The sequence below is a fragment of the Theropithecus gelada genome, chromosome 16, assembly GCF_003255815.1.
Source record: "Theropithecus gelada isolate Dixy chromosome 16, Tgel_1.0, whole genome shotgun sequence".
Lineage (NCBI taxonomy): Eukaryota > Metazoa > Chordata > Mammalia > Primates > Cercopithecidae > Theropithecus > Theropithecus gelada.
This window is the reverse complement of record NC_037684.1, coordinates 15,801,712-15,823,985: the sequence shown is the minus strand read 5'-3', so window position 1 is coordinate 15,823,985 and position 22,274 is coordinate 15,801,712. Positions and strand designations below refer to the sequence as shown.

General features: G+C 50.7%; 1 protein-coding gene across 3 annotated transcripts in view; it reads right to left on the bottom strand.

Annotated features, from left to right (window-relative positions):
• Positions 1–22,274, bottom strand: part of CUEDC1 (CUE domain containing 1) — a 94,254-nt gene that overhangs the window by 27,939 nt on the left and 44,041 nt on the right. The window contains exon 1 of one of the 3 annotated variants that reach the window (XM_025363198.1): positions 13,069–13,474. The exons of the other annotated variants lie outside the window; for them this stretch is intronic. The gene's annotated coding sequence lies outside the window, so the exon portion shown is untranslated. Of the gene's footprint in view, positions 1–13,068; positions 13,475–22,274 lie in introns of those variants that run through there. 3 annotated transcript variants of the gene reach the window in all.

The following is a 22,274-nucleotide window of genomic DNA, read 5'->3' as shown; positions in this document are numbered from 1 at the left end:
GACAACTCCAGCCCAGGCCCACACCCCGCTTCACATTACAGGTGAAGAGCCTGAGACCCAAGTCTAGGAGGGAGTTGCCTGAGGACACACAGTGAGTAAAGGCAAAGTCTAGACTTTTCTATTAAAGGGTGGTTCTGTAGATGAGGAGAGTGGCTCAGAAACAGTAATGGGAAACATTTTGATTTACAGAAGCACCATTTCCACAAGACTTTATAAGGTCTGAGCCTCCCAGGCTGCCTATAGAACCAGGTGGACCATAGAGGTTCCCAATTCTCAGAGCACTTTCCCTTTCTCCCCCTGGCTAAGTTCAGGGCAGAGTCTGAGGCCCTGGCTGTGGTGTGCCTGGGAGCAGGGTCAGAGTTGTCCCTGCCAGGCTGCCTTTTGTAACTAGCACTGCTCAAATGAAAAGCACTTTAAAATACCTGAAAGGATTGAGGCAAGTAGGCGACAGGTTTATGAGCTTTTGCCACGTGCTTTCACATTTAATCTTTACTACAACTCCATGAGACAGGTATTGCTGCCTCCATTTCATAGCTGTGGGAACCATTTCAGAGAGGTTAGGTAAATTGCCCAAAGTCACACAGTCAGTACGTGGAGAAGCCAGAATTAGGAACCCACTTCCTAAGAGGCAAAAAATGTCAAGTAAGGCTCACAGGGCTATGAGCCAAGGAGCATAAGAAATTCAGCCATGTGTGCCCCAGGTTCAGGAGACTGGGCATAGCCCAGAGGACACTTCGGCAGAGGAAACATGACCCAGACAGCATGGTAGCAAGGTCTCTTGGCTCTGCTCCAGAGCTGGATCTGTGACCTTGGAGAAACCATACCACCTCTCAGAACCCCAGCTGCTGAGCACTGGTAGGGAAACAAAGGGAGATAACCGCTGACTGGCTTCTGAAAAAGGAAGCAAACAACCCACTGGGCTTATCAGACCTCTCGGAAGCTGACTCAGAGGCTCCCCTGAACTCATGGTTGTGGATGACCTGGGGCCTGGGAAGCAGAAACCCCACACCTGTCCTCCTCCAGGTCCCAGGGAGCCAGGATCAGAGTGGTTCTCCACCTCCCCTGTAAAGGAATCCAGGCCTGGCAGGGGCGGCAAACAGCCAACCTCCTCTCCTAGCATGAGCACGCAGCCAAGGCCTGAGTCACTCCCGGCTTGGCCCACGGAGGTGGGCAAGCTGCCCCAGTGCAGTTCATCTGGCCTTGCCCAAGGTCATCCCAGCCAGCCTCCTGCCTGGTGCATCAAGGCCAGCGACGGTCTGCATGGGGGCTGTGAGAGCCGGGGAGCCAGAGCCCTGGGTGCACTTTCTGACCCTAGTAAGGCTGTGTGACTTGGGGAAATTGTTTTATTTCTTTGAACCTCAGCTCCCTCATTTGTAGACATAGGGATAGCACCTCCTTGGAAGGAGTATTAATAGAACGTACACGGGTACCTGGAGCATAATAAGCACCCAATGAGACAGGCTGCTGTGGCTTCGGGCACAGGCCTGGGACCTTTTCCCGGGGTAGACTCACTCTCTGAGCAATCTCGTCCAGCCCCACACCTTGGAATACCATGTGCATACTGAACACTGGCTCTCATGTGCTCTAGCCTCTCCTGTGGGCACTCCCCTCAACCCCACGCTCATACAACCTTCCTGCTGCCTCCACTTGGACACCCAACAGCAGCTCCAACGACATGGATCCATCCGACCTGGGATTCCCTCCAACCCCAACCTGTTCCTCCCCTGCCTTCTCCATCTCTGTTAATGGCAACTCTCCCTGGCTTCGGCCAAAACCTTTGGAGCCATCTTGGAGTGCTCTCATTCTCTTACACTCTGTGTCCAATCTATGGCAAAGCCTGTCTTCCCCGTCTTCCAAATGATTTCTGAATCTGGCCACTCCTCACCACCTCCACAGCTACCACGCCCTCCCTAGCTCCCTGCCTCCCACTTGCCAGCCTAGAGACCCCTCATCGCAGGGGTCATGCCCTTCCTCTGCTCCACACCTCCCAGTGGTTCCCATGTTCCCAGAATACCCAGAGTTTTACTGTGGCCAACCCACATGGTCCTGCCCATGACACCTTTTGACCTTGCTGTCAAATATGCATGCACACATACGGAGAGAGCCTCACTCTTGGCAGTTGCCTGGATCATTGCTAGTCCACCAATGAGCCAGGCACACTCCCACCCAGGGGCCTCTGAACTTACTTTTTCCACCACCTGCTATGTTCTGCTCCCACATATCTACACAGCTTGCTTCCTTCTGGTCCCTACTCAACCATCACCTTGAGTGGGGACCAAAGAGGCAAGTCCACCCCTCAACATCCCAGTGTTCCTAACCCTTTAGGCTTACCTGTCCTGTTCATGAAACAGACCACCATGGATATTATACATTTGTCACTGATATCTTCTCCATTAGAATGTAAGCTCCATGAGGGCAGGGGCTTTGCCATACTCACTGTGGTATCCCCAGTGCCTGAATCGGTGCCTGGCATGGTCAATAGGTATTTATTAGGCGAATGAGTAAAGAAGGGAAGGAAAGATGGAGGAGTGCAGTAACTGTGCATTTCCCTCCCTTCCCTTCCTCCTCTGGCTCACAGCAATGGTGGGCAGGGGGCTTTTCAGTTTCCAAAGCCCTCTCTCCCCCACATACTCATTTACTCCTCACAACAAACCTATAAGATATATAAGGAAATGTGTTATTATCTCACTTCAGAGACAAGGGGTCTGAGGCCAAGGCAGCCCAGTGACATGGACACAAGGCTGATGGCAGGCTGCCCCTTTCCAAGCCAATGCCAGCACCGGGGGCAGGAGGTCAACCCCCTCCTAGATCTGACTTGACCTTCCATTCTGCCCCCCAAGAGGATCAGGGCCCAACCCTGAAAGGTGGGAGTTAGAACAGGAAGCCACAGGTCCCAACAGCCAGCACCTTCCTGTGCCCCACCCAGAGGTCACTCTTCTGGAAGGAGGGTAGGACTCCTCAGACCAGCTCTGTCTCTGCACACCCCAGCCTCCCTCCTCTGAAAATCACCAAGGAGCAGACCCTGCGTCCATCTGTGATTGTCGTGATGCCTACCTGCAGAGGGATTTGCTTCTTGCCTAAGATCTGGGCCCAGCCCAGTGGCACTGCCAAGCCAGGCCACTAGGTGGTGTCCCAGAGCTCAGGCCTGGGCAGCTCCCAGGGAAAGGGCCAGAGTGGCTTTTCTCTCAGAACCCAAGAATGTGCCCCACCCCCACACTTGGACTGATTAAAAGGGAGAAGAACCACCCAATTGCCTCAGGGGTCTTAGTACCCAAGACCTGCAGAGTTGTCAAATCGTTTAGTCCTAGGTGGGAGATCTGTGGCACATGTGCCACCACCTTCTAGCCCTCGTCCTTGGCAGACATCACTAATCCATCCAGGTATTACTGTCCTACAGAACCCACACAACCTCAGAACCCTCTGCAACACGGCCTCTGCGCAAGCCACGACCAAGTGATTAGAATTGGCATGCAAGACAACCCACTTGCCAGCGCTCTCATTTCCCGTATGGGGAGACGCAGCCCAGGCTCACTGTCTCATTAGGAATCCAGGCTGCAAAAGCCAGTGGGGCCAGAATGAGGTCATATGACCCTGGGAGGCTTGTGTAACCATGGTTGAGTCCTGCGGAAACCTCAAGTGGGTAATGGCAGAGGCTGCTGGGCTGGGGCAGCTGCATCCTCGGCCAATTGTCACCTCAGAGCGGGTGGGGTGCAGGGAAATCTGCCTGAGCTTCTTGGCTTCAGAGCTGAAGAGGCCCCAAAAGGGGGTGAAAGGAAGGGGAGAGGAGAGCAAGAGACAGATAGAGGCTCTCAGGGTGTGTGTGTGTGTGTGTGTCAGGCAGCCCTGACAGAGACGCCTTGTCCTCCTGCCCCTGCACAGGCTTGTTTTCTTCCCAAGCTATTAATGTCGCTGCAGCTTCAAAAGCCGGGTGACCTTTAAACGCTGAGCCTCCTGCTCCTGCCCAAGGCTCGGAAAAGGCTTAATGGAAACTCGACCCAAATGGCCACAGCTGCTGGGGCTGCAACAAAGCCAGCCTCATTCCCGAGGCCCCCAGAGCTGCTGGGCAGCCACACCTGTGCCCGCCCCCAGGCAGCCAGGAAGGGCAAAGAGGACCCTCGGGCACAGCCATTGGAGAAAAGAGACTGCTGGACCTTAGGGGAGGAGGAGGAGGGCAGGGGAGACAGACAATGCTGTCATGCGCTGCTGTGTGACCTTGGGTACTTCTCTGGACCACTGATCTCTTCTACATCTGTAAAACATGAGAATTTGGCAGTGTGGTGGCTCATGCCTGTAATCCCAGCACTTTGGGAGGCCAAGGCAGGTGAATCAGGAGATCAGGAGTTCAAGACCAGCCTGGCCAAAATGGTGAAACACCATCTCTACTAAAAATACAAAAATTAGCCAGGCATGGTGCTGGGCACCTGTGATTCCAGCTACTTGGGAGGCTGAGGCAGAGAACTGCTTGAACCCAGGAGGTGGAGGTTGCAGTGAGCCAAGATCATGCCACTGCACTCTAGCCTGGGTGACAGAGCAAGACTCCATCTCAAAAACAAAACAAAACAAAACCATGAGGATTTGATGAAAGGACTCCTCAAGCTCTTTGCCAGCAAGAAGCCCCACTGTCACCCAGAGAAAGAGGACACCTGGTTTCTATGCCCACCCAGCAGGGCTGCCGGCAGGGGTGAGGCTAGGGGCAGCCCCTGCCTTCCAAAGGCTACCCCATGAGCTGTGCAGGCTGGGCATGGCATGACGCCTTGGCCACCCCCACCCCTATCACTTAGATCTGTAAGGGTGGGGCATTCCTTTAAAATTTGTTTTTAACCTTTAAAAATCAGAAGAAAGGTCAGGCTTGGTGGCTTATGCCTGTCATCCCAGCACTTTGAGACGCCGAGGTGGGCAGATCATCTGAGGTCAGGAGTTCGAGACCAGCCTGGCCAACATGGTAAAACCCCGTCTCTACTGAAAATACAAAAATTAGCCTGGTGTGGTGGTGCATACCTGTAACCCCAGCTACTTGGGAGGCTGAGGCACAAGAATCACTTGAACCAGGAGGCGGAGGTTGCAGTGAGCCAAGGTCACACCACTGTACTCCATCCTGGGCAACAGAGTGAGACTCTGTCTCAAAAAAAAAAAAAAAGAAAGAAAAAGAAAAAGATTAAAAAAAGACCTTTTCTTTTCTAATTTTTCTCTCTCCTGCCTCAACACTTGTGGCCATGTCTGTAGCCAATGGGAGATGTGGGGCAGGGACGAGGGCAAGAGGTTCCAGAGGAGGTGAATGAGGTCCCTCATGGACAAATTGGTCCCAGAGCCTCAGTCCTAAGGATATCATCATTCATCTCTGCTCCTGAGGCCCAAATATCAGGCGTGGCTGCCACAAAAGGCACCATCAAGAAGCCAACACTGCCTTCCAGTGAAAAAGATCCAAGATGAGGCTCCTCAGCAAAGAAACATGTCATTTGTTTGGTTCATCTTAGCAAGATAATGGTCATAACAGTCATAATGAGAATAGATAACACTTATTGCCTGCTTCCTTATATGCTAGCCACGACTCGAAGTGCCTTATTGCATGTTAACTCTCTTCATCCTCTCTACAGCTCTATGAGGTGCATATTACTACTGCTGTTTCCACTTTATAGTAGAAAAATGAGGCATAGAAGAGTTGAGTAACGTGTTCAAGGTCACACAGCTAAGCGGCCAAGCTGAAATTTGAACCCAGAAGGTCCGATTCCAGATTTCACGCTCTGTATCCACTGGGCTTGATCACCATTCCATACTCCCTAGAGCCAAGCACAGAGCTGGGCACACAGCAAGAACCCAATAACTGGGAGTTAAATTGAATTCTAAAGGGCAGGGCTGCCCCTGGAGAGGCTGGGGGTGCCTGGGTGCCGCTGGAGGTATAAGGGATGGTGCTTATGTCCAGGAAGCAAGGGAGAAGACAACACTGTGGCAGTTTCCTCACAAACACTTTTTCCCACCCTACTGAAGTTGTCAAGTTGCCTGAGCAACCAACTGTTTTCCACCACAACCTGGGCTGGCTGGGGACTATTTCCACAACAGTCCCTCTCTCCATAAACAAAAGCCACCAGCTCAGCCAAGATATTCGACTCAGGTGCCTGGGAGGAGATCAAACCTCAGTGGATGAGGGGGGTTACTGTCCCCCCTACCCCCCCTGCAGGTGCCACAGCTCTAGGGGACCCCACTGGGCTGGCAGGAACACGCGCGTTCATGCTACCAAGTCAAAGGGCCCATGCTGGAGGAAGGAGGCCACCAGTAACTCAGGTGCACGGCCAAGGAAGCTGGGCTGGCTCCAGGCATGAGCTCATACTGGACCAGGCCCAGCTTCTTGGGAAAAGGGGTCAGCTGCTCCTCCCTGGGCTTCACCTATAGGCAGTCAGGCTGAAGCCCTCCAACAGGCTGAGTTCTGAGGTCTGGACAGCAGCAGGACACACCTCTGGGCCCCCGGGACAGGCAGCAATCAATGCCCAATTTAGCACCTGAACATGCCCAGGTAATCCAGGCCAAGGAACCCATGATTAGAAAGGAGCACTCGGGATGGGCAGAGGAGGGTCCTGCAAACAGAACTCCCAACCCCTGCCCCTACCCTCCACACTAAGGCACACTTTGCACCTACCCTACTGATTCAGGAATTCCACTTCTATGAAATTTACCTACAGATGATATGTTTGCAACTGTGTATGTGCATAAGGATATTCCTTGTAAGTGTAACAGCAGAAGACTGGAAACACTCTACAAGTCTACCCAGTAGCAGGCTGATGAAAATATGATACATTATCAGCATCCTCCTCTCTATATATAATGCTATTCAATAACAAACAAAAATGAGGGATTTCAATATGTCTCCTTAGCCCAAGACCTAAGGGAACAATGCGAGGTACAAAACAATGAGTATAGTCACTCTACTATAATGCATTATGGGGGGGGTGTGTGTGTGTATGTGTGTGTGTGTGTGTGTGTATAAACTCTGAAAGGATTCACAAGAAACTTACATGTTTCCCCTGGGGAGAACTGGGTCATAAGAGATAGATCAGGGAAACTTTTCCACTATAGATTCCTGTATACCTTTAAAATTTTGATTGATACTCATTTATTAATTTAAAAATAAAATATGCAAATAATCCATTATTATTGGATTACTGAGAACATTAATAGCATTGCCAGTGATTTTTATATCTTTTGCTTTTTTTTTTTTTTTCGATATGGAGTCTCTCTCTGTCATCCAGGCTGGAGTGCAGTGGCGTGATCTCAGCTCACTGCAACCTCTGCCTCCCAGGTTCAAGTGATTCTCCTGCCTCAGCCTCCAGAGTAACTGAGACTACAGGCACGTGCCACCATGCCAAACTAATTTTTTGTATTTTTAGTAAAGACGGGGTTTCACCATGTTGGTCAGGCTAGTCTCGAACTCCTGATCTCAGATGATCCGCCTGCCTAGGCCTCCCAAAGTGCTGGGATTACAGGTGTGAGCCACCACACCCAGCCATGTCTTTTGCATATTCTATTATCTACAACAGACATAAGTTACTATTTAATAATAATTACAGCAAACATCTGTGAGCACTTTCTAGGTGCATGTATTTTCTATACACTTAGCATGCATTATCTCATCGAATCCCCACAGTACAGCAATGAATGCATCCACTCCACAGAAAAAAAAACTAAGGCTCAGAGAGATTAAATAACTTACACAAGGTCACACAGTCAGTGGCAGAGCCAGATTTGGAATCCAAACAGTCTGGCCCCGGAGTCCACGATCTGCTTAACTTCCAACCTATAGTGTCTCTAATTAAAAGTTTTTCTAGAATGTCTTTACTCTCTAATTAAAACAAAATTTTTAAAAGCCTGAATTATGGCCAGGTGCAGTAGCTCACACACCTGTAACCCCAGCACTTTGAGAAGCTGAGGCAGGTGGATCACGAGGTCAGGAGTTCGAGACCAGCCTGGCCAATGTTGTGAAACCCCATCTCTACTAAAAATACAAAAAATTAGCTGGGTGTGGTGGCAGGGGCCTGTAATCCCAGCTACTTGGGAGGCTGAAGCAGGAGAATCACTCAAATCCAGGAGGCAGAGGTTGCAATGAGCCGAGATTGCACCACTGCACTCCAGCCTGGGCGACAGTGCAAGACTAGGTCTAAAAAAAAAAAAAACTGAATTATGGTAGAAAAAATCTTAAGGAAGCAAACCCCAGAGGCTCCAGGGCTTTAAACCTTTTCAATCCTAAGAATCCCAACCCAATCCTTCCTGCTCTAATCATTTAGGCAGGCTTTCTCCAGTCACCGCACCCCCGTGGGGCACCCTCCAACCTTGGTCAGGGACCCACCTGCCTCCTGCTGGGGATGCAGGGAAGGAATGAGGGTTGAGTGGGCAAAGTGCTGGCTCATAGCATAGCTGTTTCAGAGGTAGAACCATGGTGTGGAGGGACTGTTGGGGCACAGCAGGGCTGGGGGTCTGGCCAGGAAACTCCTGGTGGAGGGGAAACCACAAGTTGATGTTTACTGGTGCTATGTCTGGGGTAGGAAGCCATGGAGCTGAGTGGTGAGGAGTGGGGCTTTAGCCTGAGTGGTCAGGAGCTGGGCAGTCCTCTGTTTACCTCCTGATCCTGCAGCTTACTGGGCAAGCAGGATTGCTCTGAGCATACTTCCTTATCTGTAATATGAGGATACCTATACCTTCTCAGATGGAGCTCCTGCAGGGGATTCACTGTGGTGGCATGCACAGCACCCCACAAGGGAAGCTGTCAGTCAGGGGCAGCTATTGGTAAGACTCTAGGAGCACGGGCCATAGCACCCCAAGGCCGTATAGTTCCAAGGGGCTGAGTCTCGAGTCTGGCCCAGACATCTGGCCTGGGAATATGACCTTGAATCCAGCCCTGAAGGGAGCGAATGTGCAGTGTAAAGGCCTCCCTACTCAGGGACCTCTACGACCTCAGGCTGGGAGAGCTCAGGGACCCTAAGGGAAGATCAGGGAGCTGGGCCAGCAGCCAATACCCTGCCCTCCAGCTAAGCTTCCAAGGGTAGGAGAAGTGATTGGAATAATGCAGGCTGCCCACTCCTACCCAGGGGAAGGAGGGGGCTTGGGACTGCCCCCCAGGGGAGGGGCTCCATGGGCCCTGGGCAGCAGGAGCACAGGCAGAGTGGCCCTCTCAGAAATGCCTTCTCTGGCAGCTGAGGAATGCAGGCCCAGGGCAGAGGAACAGAAGCTGGGAGGGAGGGGTGGCTGGCCCAGGGCTGAGCTTCAGAAGAGCAGGCAGCAGCTGCGGCTGGGAGGCCACCCGCCTCAGGCAGCCGGGACACCATCAGAAATTCCACCCAGAGTGAGAAGGGCCCAGCCCAGACAGCAGATGGGATAGTTTAGAGCCACTTACTGCTGGGCCAACTACACCCCCCAACCACAGACTGCTCCCTCCGCCCGGCCTCGGCCCCTGCTCTGCCTGTGTAGCAGCAGAGCTCCCCTTGCACAGTCAGGAGCGCCCAGATGCCAGCTGCCTAGGTCCCCTCTCCTGCCCATCCGCACACCCACGTACCCACACATATACTCTGGAGCTGCCACAGTTAGGGAGGCAGGAGAAACCTCATGTTCTCACTTCCAGATGGTGCATGTTGCCAAAGGTCACAGAGCCCAGTGGCTGCAGCACTGGGATTCGAACCCAGATCGTGAGACTCCTGGCTAGTGCTCTCTCCTTGTATGGGCACACACAGCAACACATGCCAGCACACAGCTCACATGCCTGCATGTGCTCACAGGCTCCCACTCATTGCCACACACACCAGCTCACTCAACCCCATTCACTTGCACAGTGCCACACGCTCCTCCCAGGCCCTCGCAGCCATAGGACACAGACACCGCTTTAGGATTTTTCTTGAACCATCCCACACAGCCCAGGCACTCAATGTACTACTCCCCTCTTCGCCCAACTCTGAAGCTAAAATTACAGTCACTCTTCTATACGCACTCACTAGTGTGCACTGACAGCACCCTCAGCCCTCCCACAGCCCACCCTCCAAGCCACCCCCTTCATTAAGCCGATAGCAGGGCCAGATGAGGCCTTGGGATCCCTCTCTTCCCCCATCTGCACCCAGAATGGATTTCACAGCATTGGTAAGGTCAGGCTGACCTGACTGGCAGCAAAACTGGCCAGAACCAGGAAGTGGCACACCCTGGCCAAGACACCAGCTTCCTGGTTCCCTGCAGGCCCAGCTCCTAGAAGGCAGCGCAGGGAAGGACTTCAGGCCAGCTGAGGCTGGTAGCCTCGGCCCCAAATCTAACAATCAGGGGAAGGGAACAAGAGCTCTTAGGGGTCCCATAACCAGCCTCCTTTGCCTCCCGAGGGCCTCAATCTCTACTTCTAGAAAACGGAGAGAAACAGTCCCTGTTTGGTCTGATCATTGAAATCTTCCAGGGATATATAGGTGGGGGCTGGCGGAGTAGGTCAGGACCAGAGAAAGGTGCAAACTGGGATGAGTCCTCTGCAGAAACAGCCTGCTGCATCCTAGTCCCCCAGGGATGGAAGGGTCTGTACACTTTCTTTAGCTACAGAACCAGAACCCCTTTCTTCAAATGAAACCCTCAGCAGAAGTCCATTATGTAAAGGCATTAAACAGAAACCTGCCCTCATCCACCCCCAGCAATTATGCATAATCAGAGAAGCTGCCATTTAGCGAGTGCTAGGCAAAGTGCTTCTCATGCATCACATCGTTTAATCCTCGTGACAATGTAGGTTATTACCTTCCACCATCATCATGACCATTTTATAGATAGATACACCGAGTCGTGTGTGACCTAGAGATTGTCCAGGACTGCGCCACATTTAAATTGCATGTACATGTGAAGTCTCCTGACATACCAGTTACTTGCAATGCATTTTAAAGCCTGGGTTTAATCCCTCATGCTCCCATCTCTCAAGTTGTTTGCATCTCTGCCTGTTCCGCTCACTGCTACTGATGAGGCTTCAGGAAATGCAATGAGCTTTTCCATCAGTCTAAGAAGTCAAATGCTCTTTGCACTATAGCAATGTATCTCAGAGGGTGGTGGCGACCACCTTCCTCAGACTCCCCATGTTCTCTAACCCACTATTAAATCAGAATCTCTGAGGACATGGCCTGGGGATTTGCTTTCTAACAAGCTCCCTGGGTCATTCCCATGCACAGGAAAGTGTGAGGACCACTCTCTTGCAAGGTGATGCAGTTCAGGACCTGGATGCCAGTTTTGGTCCCATCACTAATTAGCCAAGTGACCTCGGACAAATCATTTTACCTCCTGGGCCTCCAGGTTTCCACCTGGAAAATGGGAGGGTGGGACTAAATAATCTCCAAGACTCCTTTCACCTCCAACATCCTCTGTGTCCACTCTAGGTTCCCAGCTGGTCCACAGGTATATAAACTGAGTTTCACGGACTGCTCGGTCCCTATGGCAGCCAGCACACACTGTAGATACTCATGACAAAAAGTTCCTGTCTGGTTGACTTAAGGAAACCTGCAAAAATACCTTACCTCTGGCTCTAGGCCCTAAACAGATGACTTCTGGATCATCCATGCCACCTACCCCTCCCCTGAATATTTATTTTCTTCATTCCAGCCCCAGCCGTGAGCCAGCCAGGACTCTGTAAACATTGAGTGTGCACACCTGGGCTTAGTCAACAGTCATCAAACAAAGGCACTGCCAAATCACCTCACAAGCCCAAACTTGCACCTACTCTGTTTGTCACAGGGAAGCAGCCACCTGCGAGGTGTGAATGGTGTGCTCCCCCTCTCCCAGCACAGAATGGGCATGAGGGACTGGGCTGTATAGAGGATGTAGCCGAAATGGCCCCAGCCTACAAATGGGTTACAAGTTTAATCAGACTTAAGGGATGTGAGAAAACAGCATGAGAAGCAGCCAGCAGTTGCTAGAATCTTCCAGAAGCAGCTAGACATTTCTCAGTCCCTTGGCTCCTTTGATGATCATCATTAAAACATGATGCATTGGCCAGGCATGGTGGCTCACACCTGTAATCCCAGCACTTTGGGAGGCAGAGGCGGGCTAACCCCCTGAGGTCAGGAGTTCAAGATCAGCCTGGCCAACACAGTGAAACACAGTGAAACCCCATCTCTAAAAATACAAAAATTAACCACGCATGGTGGCAGGCACCTGTAATCCCAGCTACTTGGGAGGCTGAGGCAGGAGAATTGCTTGAACCCGGGAGGCAGAGGTTGCAGGGAGGCAGCGGTTGCAGTGAGCTGAGATTGTGCCATTGCACTCCAGCCTGGGAGACAAGAGCGAGACTCTACCTCAAAAAAAAAAAAACCAAAAAAAAAAAAACATGATGCATTCAGTGCTTGAACCCGGGAGGCGCAGGTTGCAGTGAGCTGAGATCACACCACTGCACTCCAGCCTGGGCAACAGAGCAAGACTCCGTCTCAAAAAGAAGACCATGATGCATTCAGGTAGGGCTTGAACACTGCTTGCTGGTGGCAAACATATGACTGCCTCATTCTTCAAGGTCTGTGGATCCCTAACAGTAGAGTTGTGGGGATTATCAGACCCACAGCCTGGACACGGGGTGAATTGAGATTCATGCTACCTTTGTGTATGGTGAACCTGTGTGCATGTGCAAAATAACTAAAAAGGAAGGATGAACAGGAAAGGCAAGGATGAAAACCCAGCTTCCACAGGGGAAGCATCTGTGAACTGTAGCCAGGATCTGCTGATCCTAGCCATTTGAGAATTCCAAGAGAGATCATCCTCTCGCTCTGACCACACTGACTATCCACAATGATTGTGCTTTATGTGTGCACAGCACTCAACAGCTTACGATGCTGCGGGAAAGTCCCCAAACCCTTTGCATTCAGCCAGGCTCCAGGCTGGGTACAAACCCTATAGCAGAGAGCTGGCCTGGGTGCCATGCCATCCTCACAACAATCCTATGAAGCAGGGACTGTTATTTTGCAGAGGAGGGGATTGAGGTACAGAGGAGTTAAATACCTTGCCCCAAGCCTCGCAGCCAGGAGTAACCAGGTCAGGATTCCACCCTAGAGCCCACACTTCAACCCCTCACCACGCTGTCACCCCACTTACAATAATGAACCTCTGCGCCTCTGCATGGGACAAAGAGGGAAACTGAGTCTTCCAGGAGACCTGGGCACATGTGAGGCCATCCTGGCAATGATCCCACCTCCAGCCATCCAGGAGCAGGAGCGAAGCCGCTGCATTGAGTGTGTAGGTGCAGCGGGCCAGCCAGGCAGCAGGGAGGTAAAAAAGCAACGGGGCACCTCAGCTCTGAGCTGGGCAGGTGAGGCACCACCACATGCTTCCTCTGCCACAGCAGTCCCAGGCCAGGAGGGCACCTTGCCAGGCTCCACTGCCACCCACAGCGTGGCCTCCCTGTCCTGGTCTGGGCTCTCATCGAGTTGTATTTCCATGGCAGCCACAACGGGCAGCAGCCAGGGTGAGTCAGGCCAGGCAAGAGGAAGTGACCACACTTGAAAATTATTAACATGCAGGGCTGAGCTTGAGGCCTTTGTTCTTGAGCAAAGACTGTAGCATTTCACTTTCAGGAAGGAGCTAGGAGGGTGGGGCAGGCTCAGAATTGCACAATCAAAGCACAGGCTCAAACACAGACAGGTCCCAGGTGGAAGTCAGCTTAGACAGGCCACCTGCAGAAAAGTGCAGGCCAACCCACGGCCCCATATAGCAGGTCCACAGAGAAAGTACAGGCCAACTCATCTCCACTGTCTTTTAAATCAGAGACTGGGCACAGTATATGAAAACCTATATAATCCCAGTGCTTTGGGAGGCTGAGGTGAGAGGACCACTTGAGGCCAGGAGCTTGAGACCAGCTTGAGCACCTTTCTCTATACAAAAGGAAAAATTAGCCACGCATGGTGGTGCGCACCTGTAGTCCCGGCTATTCAGGAAGGTGAGATGGGAGGAGTACTTGAGCCCAGGGTTCAAGGCTACAGTGAGCTATGATGGCTCCACTGCACTCCAGCCTGGGTGACAGAGAGAGACCCTGTTTCAAAAACAAAAATCAGAGAGGATTTCCAACAGGGATAAAAATCAGGGTTTTGTGGTCAAAGGTGTTCCAAGTCAAGGAGACCAAGTAAAGGAGACACAAGGCTGGCCACAGAGGGAAGGATGGGACTCTGCGCAGCCAGACCCCAGTGGGAGCCCTGTGTCTGGGAGAGATGAAAGACACCCCCTCGCCCCAGCTGGCAGGGGGCAGCCCCAGCTCTATGAAGGCTGCCTTCCTACACCCCCTTGCCAAAAGATGGCACCTCTCCTCCAACCATGCAGGTGTCCTGGCCCCCCAACCCCACCGCATCTCCTAGGCGAGGAAAACACCCATAACTGTCCTCACGGGCACCTAGCAACCCTGAAACACTGTGTCTCGGGCAACTTTTCAGAGCTGCAGCTGTTCCCTTAAAAAGTCACACGTCAGCCACCAGGAGTGGTGGGAAAGGGTGAATTCTGGAGAAGAGGGATGAAGGCTGGGGAAGTGGGAGGGAAGGAAGGGAATATGGTCACCAGAGGAAAAAAGTCAGTCAACAAGGAAAAATCTGATTCTAAAAACATAATGCAAACAACAAAAAAACAGGCTTTGAGCAAGCCTCATAAGCCCTGGGGCCCAGGCCTGTCCTTCGTTCCTGGGGAATGGGCCCTTGCTTCCTGTCCCATTTCACAGGGGTCATCAAGAGGCTAAGATTTCACTCTGCTCCCCTCCTGCACTTCATGAGAGCTTAACCTTGAGGCCTTCGAGGAAATTAGGAGAAACAAGAACCCTGTCCTTTGGCAATTACAAAGTAAATGGCCCTAGGGGCCCGGCTTGGCGGTGGATCTCGCTACTGTGGCAGGGGGGCGGTGGGGGGCGACCTCATTCCCACCCTTCCTCTGCAGGGTGGCTGCAGCAGAGGTGGCTTGTTTAGGGAAGCTGCCTGCTGTGCTGGGACCACAGGGGCAGGCCACCCACCAGGTCCAACTCACCCCCTCACCAAAGCGGCTCTTTTTGTAAAGGGCTTTTGGGGACAGGAAGCAATAAACAGAGTCAAGCGGCCAAGATGCAGGGGCTGATTATGCAGTGTATGGAATTTCCAGGCCTCTTTGTACTCTCCCACCAGCTGCCCGGGGCTCTGCAGAAAAAGGTGCTGGAGAAAGCCCGGCTGGTCCCTGGCTTTACAGGTGGCCTTTTGCCAGGCCTAACTGGGCCTTCCTGAGTGAGCGAGGGGGCTGTACGCCTCGAGGGCCCTACAAGTCACCATGAAGAACAGTGCCACCGGTACCACTAGAGACCAGCAGGCTAATGGCGACGGCTTCTCTCTCTCTGACACACACACACACACACACACACACTCCAGCCTGCTGCTCAACTCTCCACCCAGCTCTAAGTCACTCCGGTATTCCCAGAGGGGAGGGGATGCCTGGCTGTGCTGCCTGCATGCTGAGGCCAGGTGGGTGGCCCTCCTTCACAAGGAAGCTCACAGCTCAGCTCAGTTTAGCTGCACTGGGGGTGGCAAGCAACTTGGGAAAGACTGAGGCTGGTGGGGAAGGTGGTTCTGGGCTGGAGGGCCTCCCCAGTGCGTGCTCAGCTCACATTCCCCAAACAGGCTGTGATCTGGTGAAAGGTAGGCCCAAATGTGCAAAGCCATAAATGCAGAGCTAAAATGGGGAACCACCCACTTGTCTCTCAATACCCTATATGCAATAAACAACACAGGGCATGACCACATGCAGCCGACACCTTCCAGTGCCAAATAGGATCGCATGAAATAAACCAAGTGGCCAGGCCATGTGTACGCTATACCATTTTTGTTCAAATGTCTGGATGTCCATGTGTATACTTGGGTACACACAGGAAGACGTCTGGGTGGATATGCACCAAATCTCAGGCAGCAGTTACCTAAGAGGAAGGGTTGCATGGGGGCAACTTCTCTTTGCTTCATGTACCTCTGCAACCTTTGGTGTTCTTACAAGAAATATGCATTATTTCTGCAGTCTAAAATAAGATATTAAACAAAATAAAGTTCATTGTTGGTGGTAATGTGAAATGGTACAGCCACTGTGAAAAAGATAGTGAAACACAGTGAAAAACCACAGTTTGGTGGTTCCTCAAAGTTAAACACAGAATTACCATATGCTCCAGTGATTCCATTCATGGGTATATACCCCAACGAATTGGAAACAGGACTCAAATAGGTCATTGTACACCAATGTTCATAGTGGCGTTATTCACAATAGTCCACAGCTGGAAACAACTCAACTGTCCATCAATAGATAAATGGATAAATAAAATGTACTCTACATACTTAGAACAATGGAATATTACTCAGCCACAAAAAGGAATGAAATGCTGACATAGGCTACAATGTGGATGAACCTTGAAAACATTATACTAAGTGACAGAAGCCAGACATAAAAGTACAAATATTGTATAATTCCACTTATATAAGGAACCTAGAATAGGTAAATTCATGGAGACAGAAAGTAGAATAGAGGTTTCCAAGGACTGAGGGAAGGGGGAGAATTGGGGAGTTATTATTTAATGGGCATAGAGTTTCTGTTTGGGATGATAAACAAGTTCTGGAAATGGATAGTGGTGATGGTGGCACAATAATGTGAATGTACTAAATGCCACTGAATAATACGCTTAAAAATGGTGACAATGGTAAGTTTTACATTTAGTATGTTTTACCACCAAGAGAGAAAGACAAATAAGGCACCAGGTTGTAGAAGACACTATGAGTCAGGCCAGGCGCAGTGGCTCATGCCTGTAATCCCAGAATTTTGGGAGGCCAAGGCGGGTGGATCACCTGAGGTAGGGAGTTCCGAGACCAGCCTGGCCAACATAGTGAAACCTCATCTCTACTAAAAATATAAAAATTAGTCGGGCATGATGGCAGGTGCCTGTAATCCCAGCTACTCAGGAGGCTGAGGCAGGAGAATCGCTTGAACCCAGGAGGTGGAGGTTGCAATGAGCCGAGATTGTGCTGTTGCACTTCAGCCTGGGCAATAAGAATGAAACTCCTTCTCAAAAAAAAAAAAAAAAAAAAAAAAAGAAGACAACATCATGAATCACCATCACCAGGCAGAAGAGGGCACTACTTGGGCTATTTAGAGAGAGGGCAGCCAGCACACAGGAAATCCTGGCCTGCACAGAGGGGCTCTGTCCCCATCTGCATGGAGTGGGCTGGAAGACAATGACACCCCTGTTGATGAGGGCTGTTCAGATGGCCTGCAGAGTCACGCATGCCACAAGGCTGGGGGAGACGGCACTGCAGGGATACTTTCCAGACATTTGAAATCCTTGGGTTATGATACGCTAGGAAACAGTTATTTTAAAAGGTTAGTGTGCTGGAAAACAAAGCATGCATCAGGGAACCTTGGACAAGAGGGGACTAGGGAAGAGAGATGCTGGAGGAAGCGGGCAGGAGAGGCTGGGAAAAGAGCATCAGCGGACAGTCTGTCCTAGAGGGCCCTCAGCCAGGCTGGATCATTCACTCCACAGACAAGAGCACGCTCCCAGGTTCAGGGTAGTGGGAAAGTGGGGGTAAGGGAGAAGAGGACCCTATTTACATCTGGTAAATACCTCTGTACGTCTTCAGTATCCCCACAAATCTTGTTCAAAAGTACATACTGGGCCGGGCACAGTGGCTTATGCCTGTAATCCCAGAACTTTGGGAGGCCAAGGCAGGCAGATCACTTGAGGTCAGGAGTTCGATACCAGCATGGCCAACATGGCTAAACCCTGTCTCTACTAAAAATACAAAAATTAGCTGGGCGTGGTGGCAGGCGCCTGTAATCCCAGCTACTCAGGAGGCTGAAGCAGGAAAATTGCTTGAACCCTGGAGGTGAAGCTTGCAGTGAGCTGAGATCATGCCACTGCACTCCAGCCTGGGCAACAGAGTGAGACTCTGTCTCAAAAAAAATAAATAAATAAAAAATAAAAATATATATATATATATGGTACCTATCTAAAATGAGAATGAAAAAGTTGCCAGTGCACCCCACCCCCCTATTCTTGCAGAAGGCCCAAATTCCTGTGATTTGAGGCCAAGCCATAGGATCCAGAATAGGGAATAAGATGAAAACTACCAGGGTGAGCTGAACACCATTGTGACTGGACCTTGTTCACACACGCGTGCCCACTGGCCAGCCACCAGGCATCAGGTTCTTTTTGAGATGAAATCTTGCTCTATTTCCCAGGCTGGAGTGCAGTGACGTGATCTCAGCTCACTGCAACTTCCACCTCCCAGGTTCAAGTGATTCTTCTGCCTCAGCCTCCTGAGCAGCTGGGACTACAGGTGCTCGCCACCACACCTGGCAAATTTTTGCATATTTGGTAGAGACGAGATTTTGCCATGTTGGCCAGGCTGGTCTCGAACTCCTGACCTCAGGTGATCCACCTGCCTAGGCCTCCCAAAGTACTGAGATTACAGGTGTGAGCCACCACTCCTGGCCATCAGGTTCCTCTTGAAGGAGAGAAGCACAGAGGAGCTTGGGCACACCCAAGTAGGGCCCCGCATGCTGAGAACTGTGATGCCAAGACAGGTTTCCCAGGGGCATGGTTTCCTGAGGTTTAGCCACTTATCTCCAATCACACAAGGACTAAGAGAAGCCTTGCGTGGAGCACATTTGTGGTCAGCGGCAGCTCTGCCTCACTTGAGATAAGGATATTTAAAGAGTAGATTTTTAAACAAAAGGATGTTGTATCCAGGGGCTCTCTGAAACATGCCAGGTATTATTTGTCTCTACATGTATGCATTTGTGTGTGTACACGCATTAGAAAGAAGACAGGCAGTTTTGAAAGATCATAATGTGACTGGGCCTGGTGGCTCCCACCTGTAATCCCAGCACTTTGGGAGGCCGAGGCGGGTGGATCACAAGGTCAGGAGATCAAGACCAACCTGGCTAACACGGTGAAACCCCGTCTCTACTAGAAATAGAAAAAATCAACTGGGCGTGGTGGTGGGCACCTCTAGTCCCAGCTACTCAGGAGGCTGAGGCAAGAGAATCCCTTAAACCCAGGAGGCAGAAGTTGCAGTGAGCCGAGATGGTGCCACCTCACTCCAGCCTGGGTGACAGAGTGAGACTCTGTCTCAGAAAAAAAAGAAAGATCATAATTTAGCCACTATGGCTGTCTCAGAGACCTACTTCTTCTAGAACTTACTGTCTAATAAGATAGCCGCTGGTCATGTGTGACAATAAAAATTTTAATTTTAATTAAAATTAATTAAAATGTATTTACTAATTTTTTTTTTTTTTTTTTTTTTTTTTAGAAGAAATCTCATTCTGTTATGGCAAGATGGGTTTTCACCATGTTGGCCAGGCTGGTCTCAAACTCCTGACCTCAATCCGCCTGCCTCAGCCTCCCAAAGTGCTGGGATTACAGGCGTGAGCCACCGCGCCTGGCCTGAAATTAAATAAAATGTAAAATGCAGTTCTTTGGTCATCCCATCACATTTCAAGTGTTCATCAGCCATCATGGTTAATGGCCATGATATTGAACAGGACGTATTTTAGAACATAAGCCCTGATTCACTGTAACTGGAAGGGCTTTATTATGACTTTCTGGGGTAGACCAAGGACTATGGATGGCCAATCCCCGGCAGAGGAGCCCTCCATATCTCCTGGGCAGACACGGCTGGGGTGAGCTCTGTGTCCTCTCATCACTGAGTCCTCAGCCTCATCCAAGATCAAAGCACTGGCTGTTTCCTGTGAAACTTGACACCCAGGCAGAGAGAAGCAGGGGTCCAGCTGGGAGCCTAAATTCTGATGTCCACACTAGCAGGCCCCAGGCCTCAGAGGACCAGGCTCAGAAAGGCTCTCCCAGTTTGCCTCACCAAGGGGAAGAATGTCTTAGCATCCCTAGGCTCCTCCCCTGTTCCCTGTCCTGGATGTGCAAATGCAAAACTGCTTTCTTGGGCTTCTCCAGAGCAATGGGAAGGAGTTAGAGAAAAAGGGCAGCTGAGGCGGGGATATGTATGTGTGTGAGGGTAGAGAGCAGGTAAGTGCACATTAAAGAGAATCCAATGGTCAGGCTAAGGAAATAACCGAAAGAGGTTCTAGCAACACAATGACTGGATGTTTGATTCTGGTTTTGTTTTGTTTTGTTTTGTTTTGTTTTAGAGATGAGGTCTCTCTCTTCTGTTGCCCAGGCTGGAGTGCAGTTGCAGGACCATAGCTCACTGCAGCCTCAAACTCCTGGGCTCAGGCAATCCTCCTGCCTCAGCCTCTCGAGTAGCTGGGATCTCAGGCACATGCCACCATGCCTAGCTCCCTCCATCCCTTTCTTTTCCTTACAATTTCTGTGTTAAAGAACACAGGCCATTCAATGTTAGCCTTCCCCACAGACTGGAGTTCATGGAGTAAGTGTTTTGTTTTTTTTTTTTTTCTTGCTAAACTTCAGTGACCTCCTCTGCTCAACCCATGGGGCTCCTGTGACAATAAAAATTAAAAATACACCTGAAAGCACATAGGGAAATGCTTAGGGTAGTTTAAGCAAAGAACACAAGAAGCAAATGAGCACAGAATGCAAATTAACATATATATGTTATGTTTTCAACTACAGAAAAAAATGCATAGAGAAAAAGATCAAAAAGATCTATGCCTAGGGTGGGGCACAGTGGTTCACACCTGTAATCCCAGCACTTTAGGAGGCCAGGGCAGGAGGATCGCTGGAGCCCAGGTGTCTGAGACCACCCTGGGCAACATGGTGAGAGCCTGTCTCTTATAAAAAGGAAAGCAGGCCGGGCGCGGTGACTCACGCCTGTAATCCTAGCACTTTGGGATGCCAAGGCGGGCAGATCACGAGGTCAGGAGATCGAGATCATCCTGGCTAACACGGTGAATCCCTATCTGTACTAAAAATACAAAAAAACTAACCGGGCATGGTGGCGGGCACCTGTAGTCCCACCTACTCGGGAGGCTGAGGCAGGAGAATGGTGTGAACCTGGGAGGCAGAGCTTGCAGTGAGCCGAAATCGCACCACTGCACTCCAGCCTGGGAGACAGAGCAAGACTCTGTCTCAAACCAAAAAAAGGAAAGCAAAGGAAAAGGGAAAGGGAAAGAAAGGAAAGGAAAAAGAGAAAAGAAAAAAGAAAATAAATATGCCAAATATATCAATAACTGTCCTGGATGGTGCAATTTTGTGAGCACCCCCTTTTTCTTCCTTTATTTTTCCACAATTGGCATATCATAATGTGATCATGAGGTGACAAGTTCTCTTTAAAACATTTCAAAGAAGAGTGCCCTTAAAGTATGGCATGAGATCCAGTGTATCACCAGGCCTTCACAGTACCCCGTGGCTTTGCTCTGTTACCATGGCTACCACCAATCCAGCTGAGACCCTCAGCCTCGCAAGCCTGCTTCCCTGATGCCTTCAAGCTCCTCTTGCCATCTCCCTCCCATTTTCTCTCTACGCCACCAACGGAAGAGCAGGCCAGGTCCCTTCCGAACTTCTCGGTCTCTTATGTAAAGATCACATCCAGGCCGGGTGCGGTGGCTCACGTCTGTAATCCCAACACTTTGGGAGGCCGAGGTGGGCAGATCACGAAGTCAGGAGATCGAGACCACCCTGGCTGACATGGTGAAATGCCGTCTCTACTAAAAATACAAAAAATTAGCCGGGCATGGTGGCGGGTGCCTGTAGTCCCAGCTACTTGGGAGGCTGAGGCAGGAGAATGGTGTGAACCTGGGAGGCAGAGCTTGCAGTGAGCTGAAATCGCGCCACTGCACTCCAGCCTAGGAGACAGCGAGACTCTGTCTCAAAACAAAACAAAACAAAACAAAACACAAAAAATCACATCCCTCCCTCTGCGTCAGCAGTCCTCATGCTCAGTGAGCATCACTGTCACCTGGAGGGCTGGTTACACACACATCGCTGGCCTCTACCCCCAGAGTTCCTGATTCCCTGGGTCTGGGGTGAGGTCCAAGAATCTGCTATCTAACAAGCTGTTAGGTGATGCTGACGCCACTGGTCTAGGGACCACACCTGTTCTCCCTAAACAAGCCCTGTCCATCCTTCAAGACCTCGCTCAAGTTCCCCTGTCCCATGAGGCAATCTCTGAGAACTTCAGCCAATATTGATCTCTCTCTGCCCTCCCAGAACACCTGTTCCTCTTAAGGGTGGTTTGGTAAATGGGGAGAGCACTTAGCGGCCATAATCAGGGGCAGTGTAGCACTTCAACACCTGCTGTCTTGTGTGGCTGGCTCTCCTTCATCCTATCAATTCTCTTTCTTTTTCTTTTCTTTCTTTCTTTTTTTTTTTTTTTTTTTTTGGACCGGGTCTT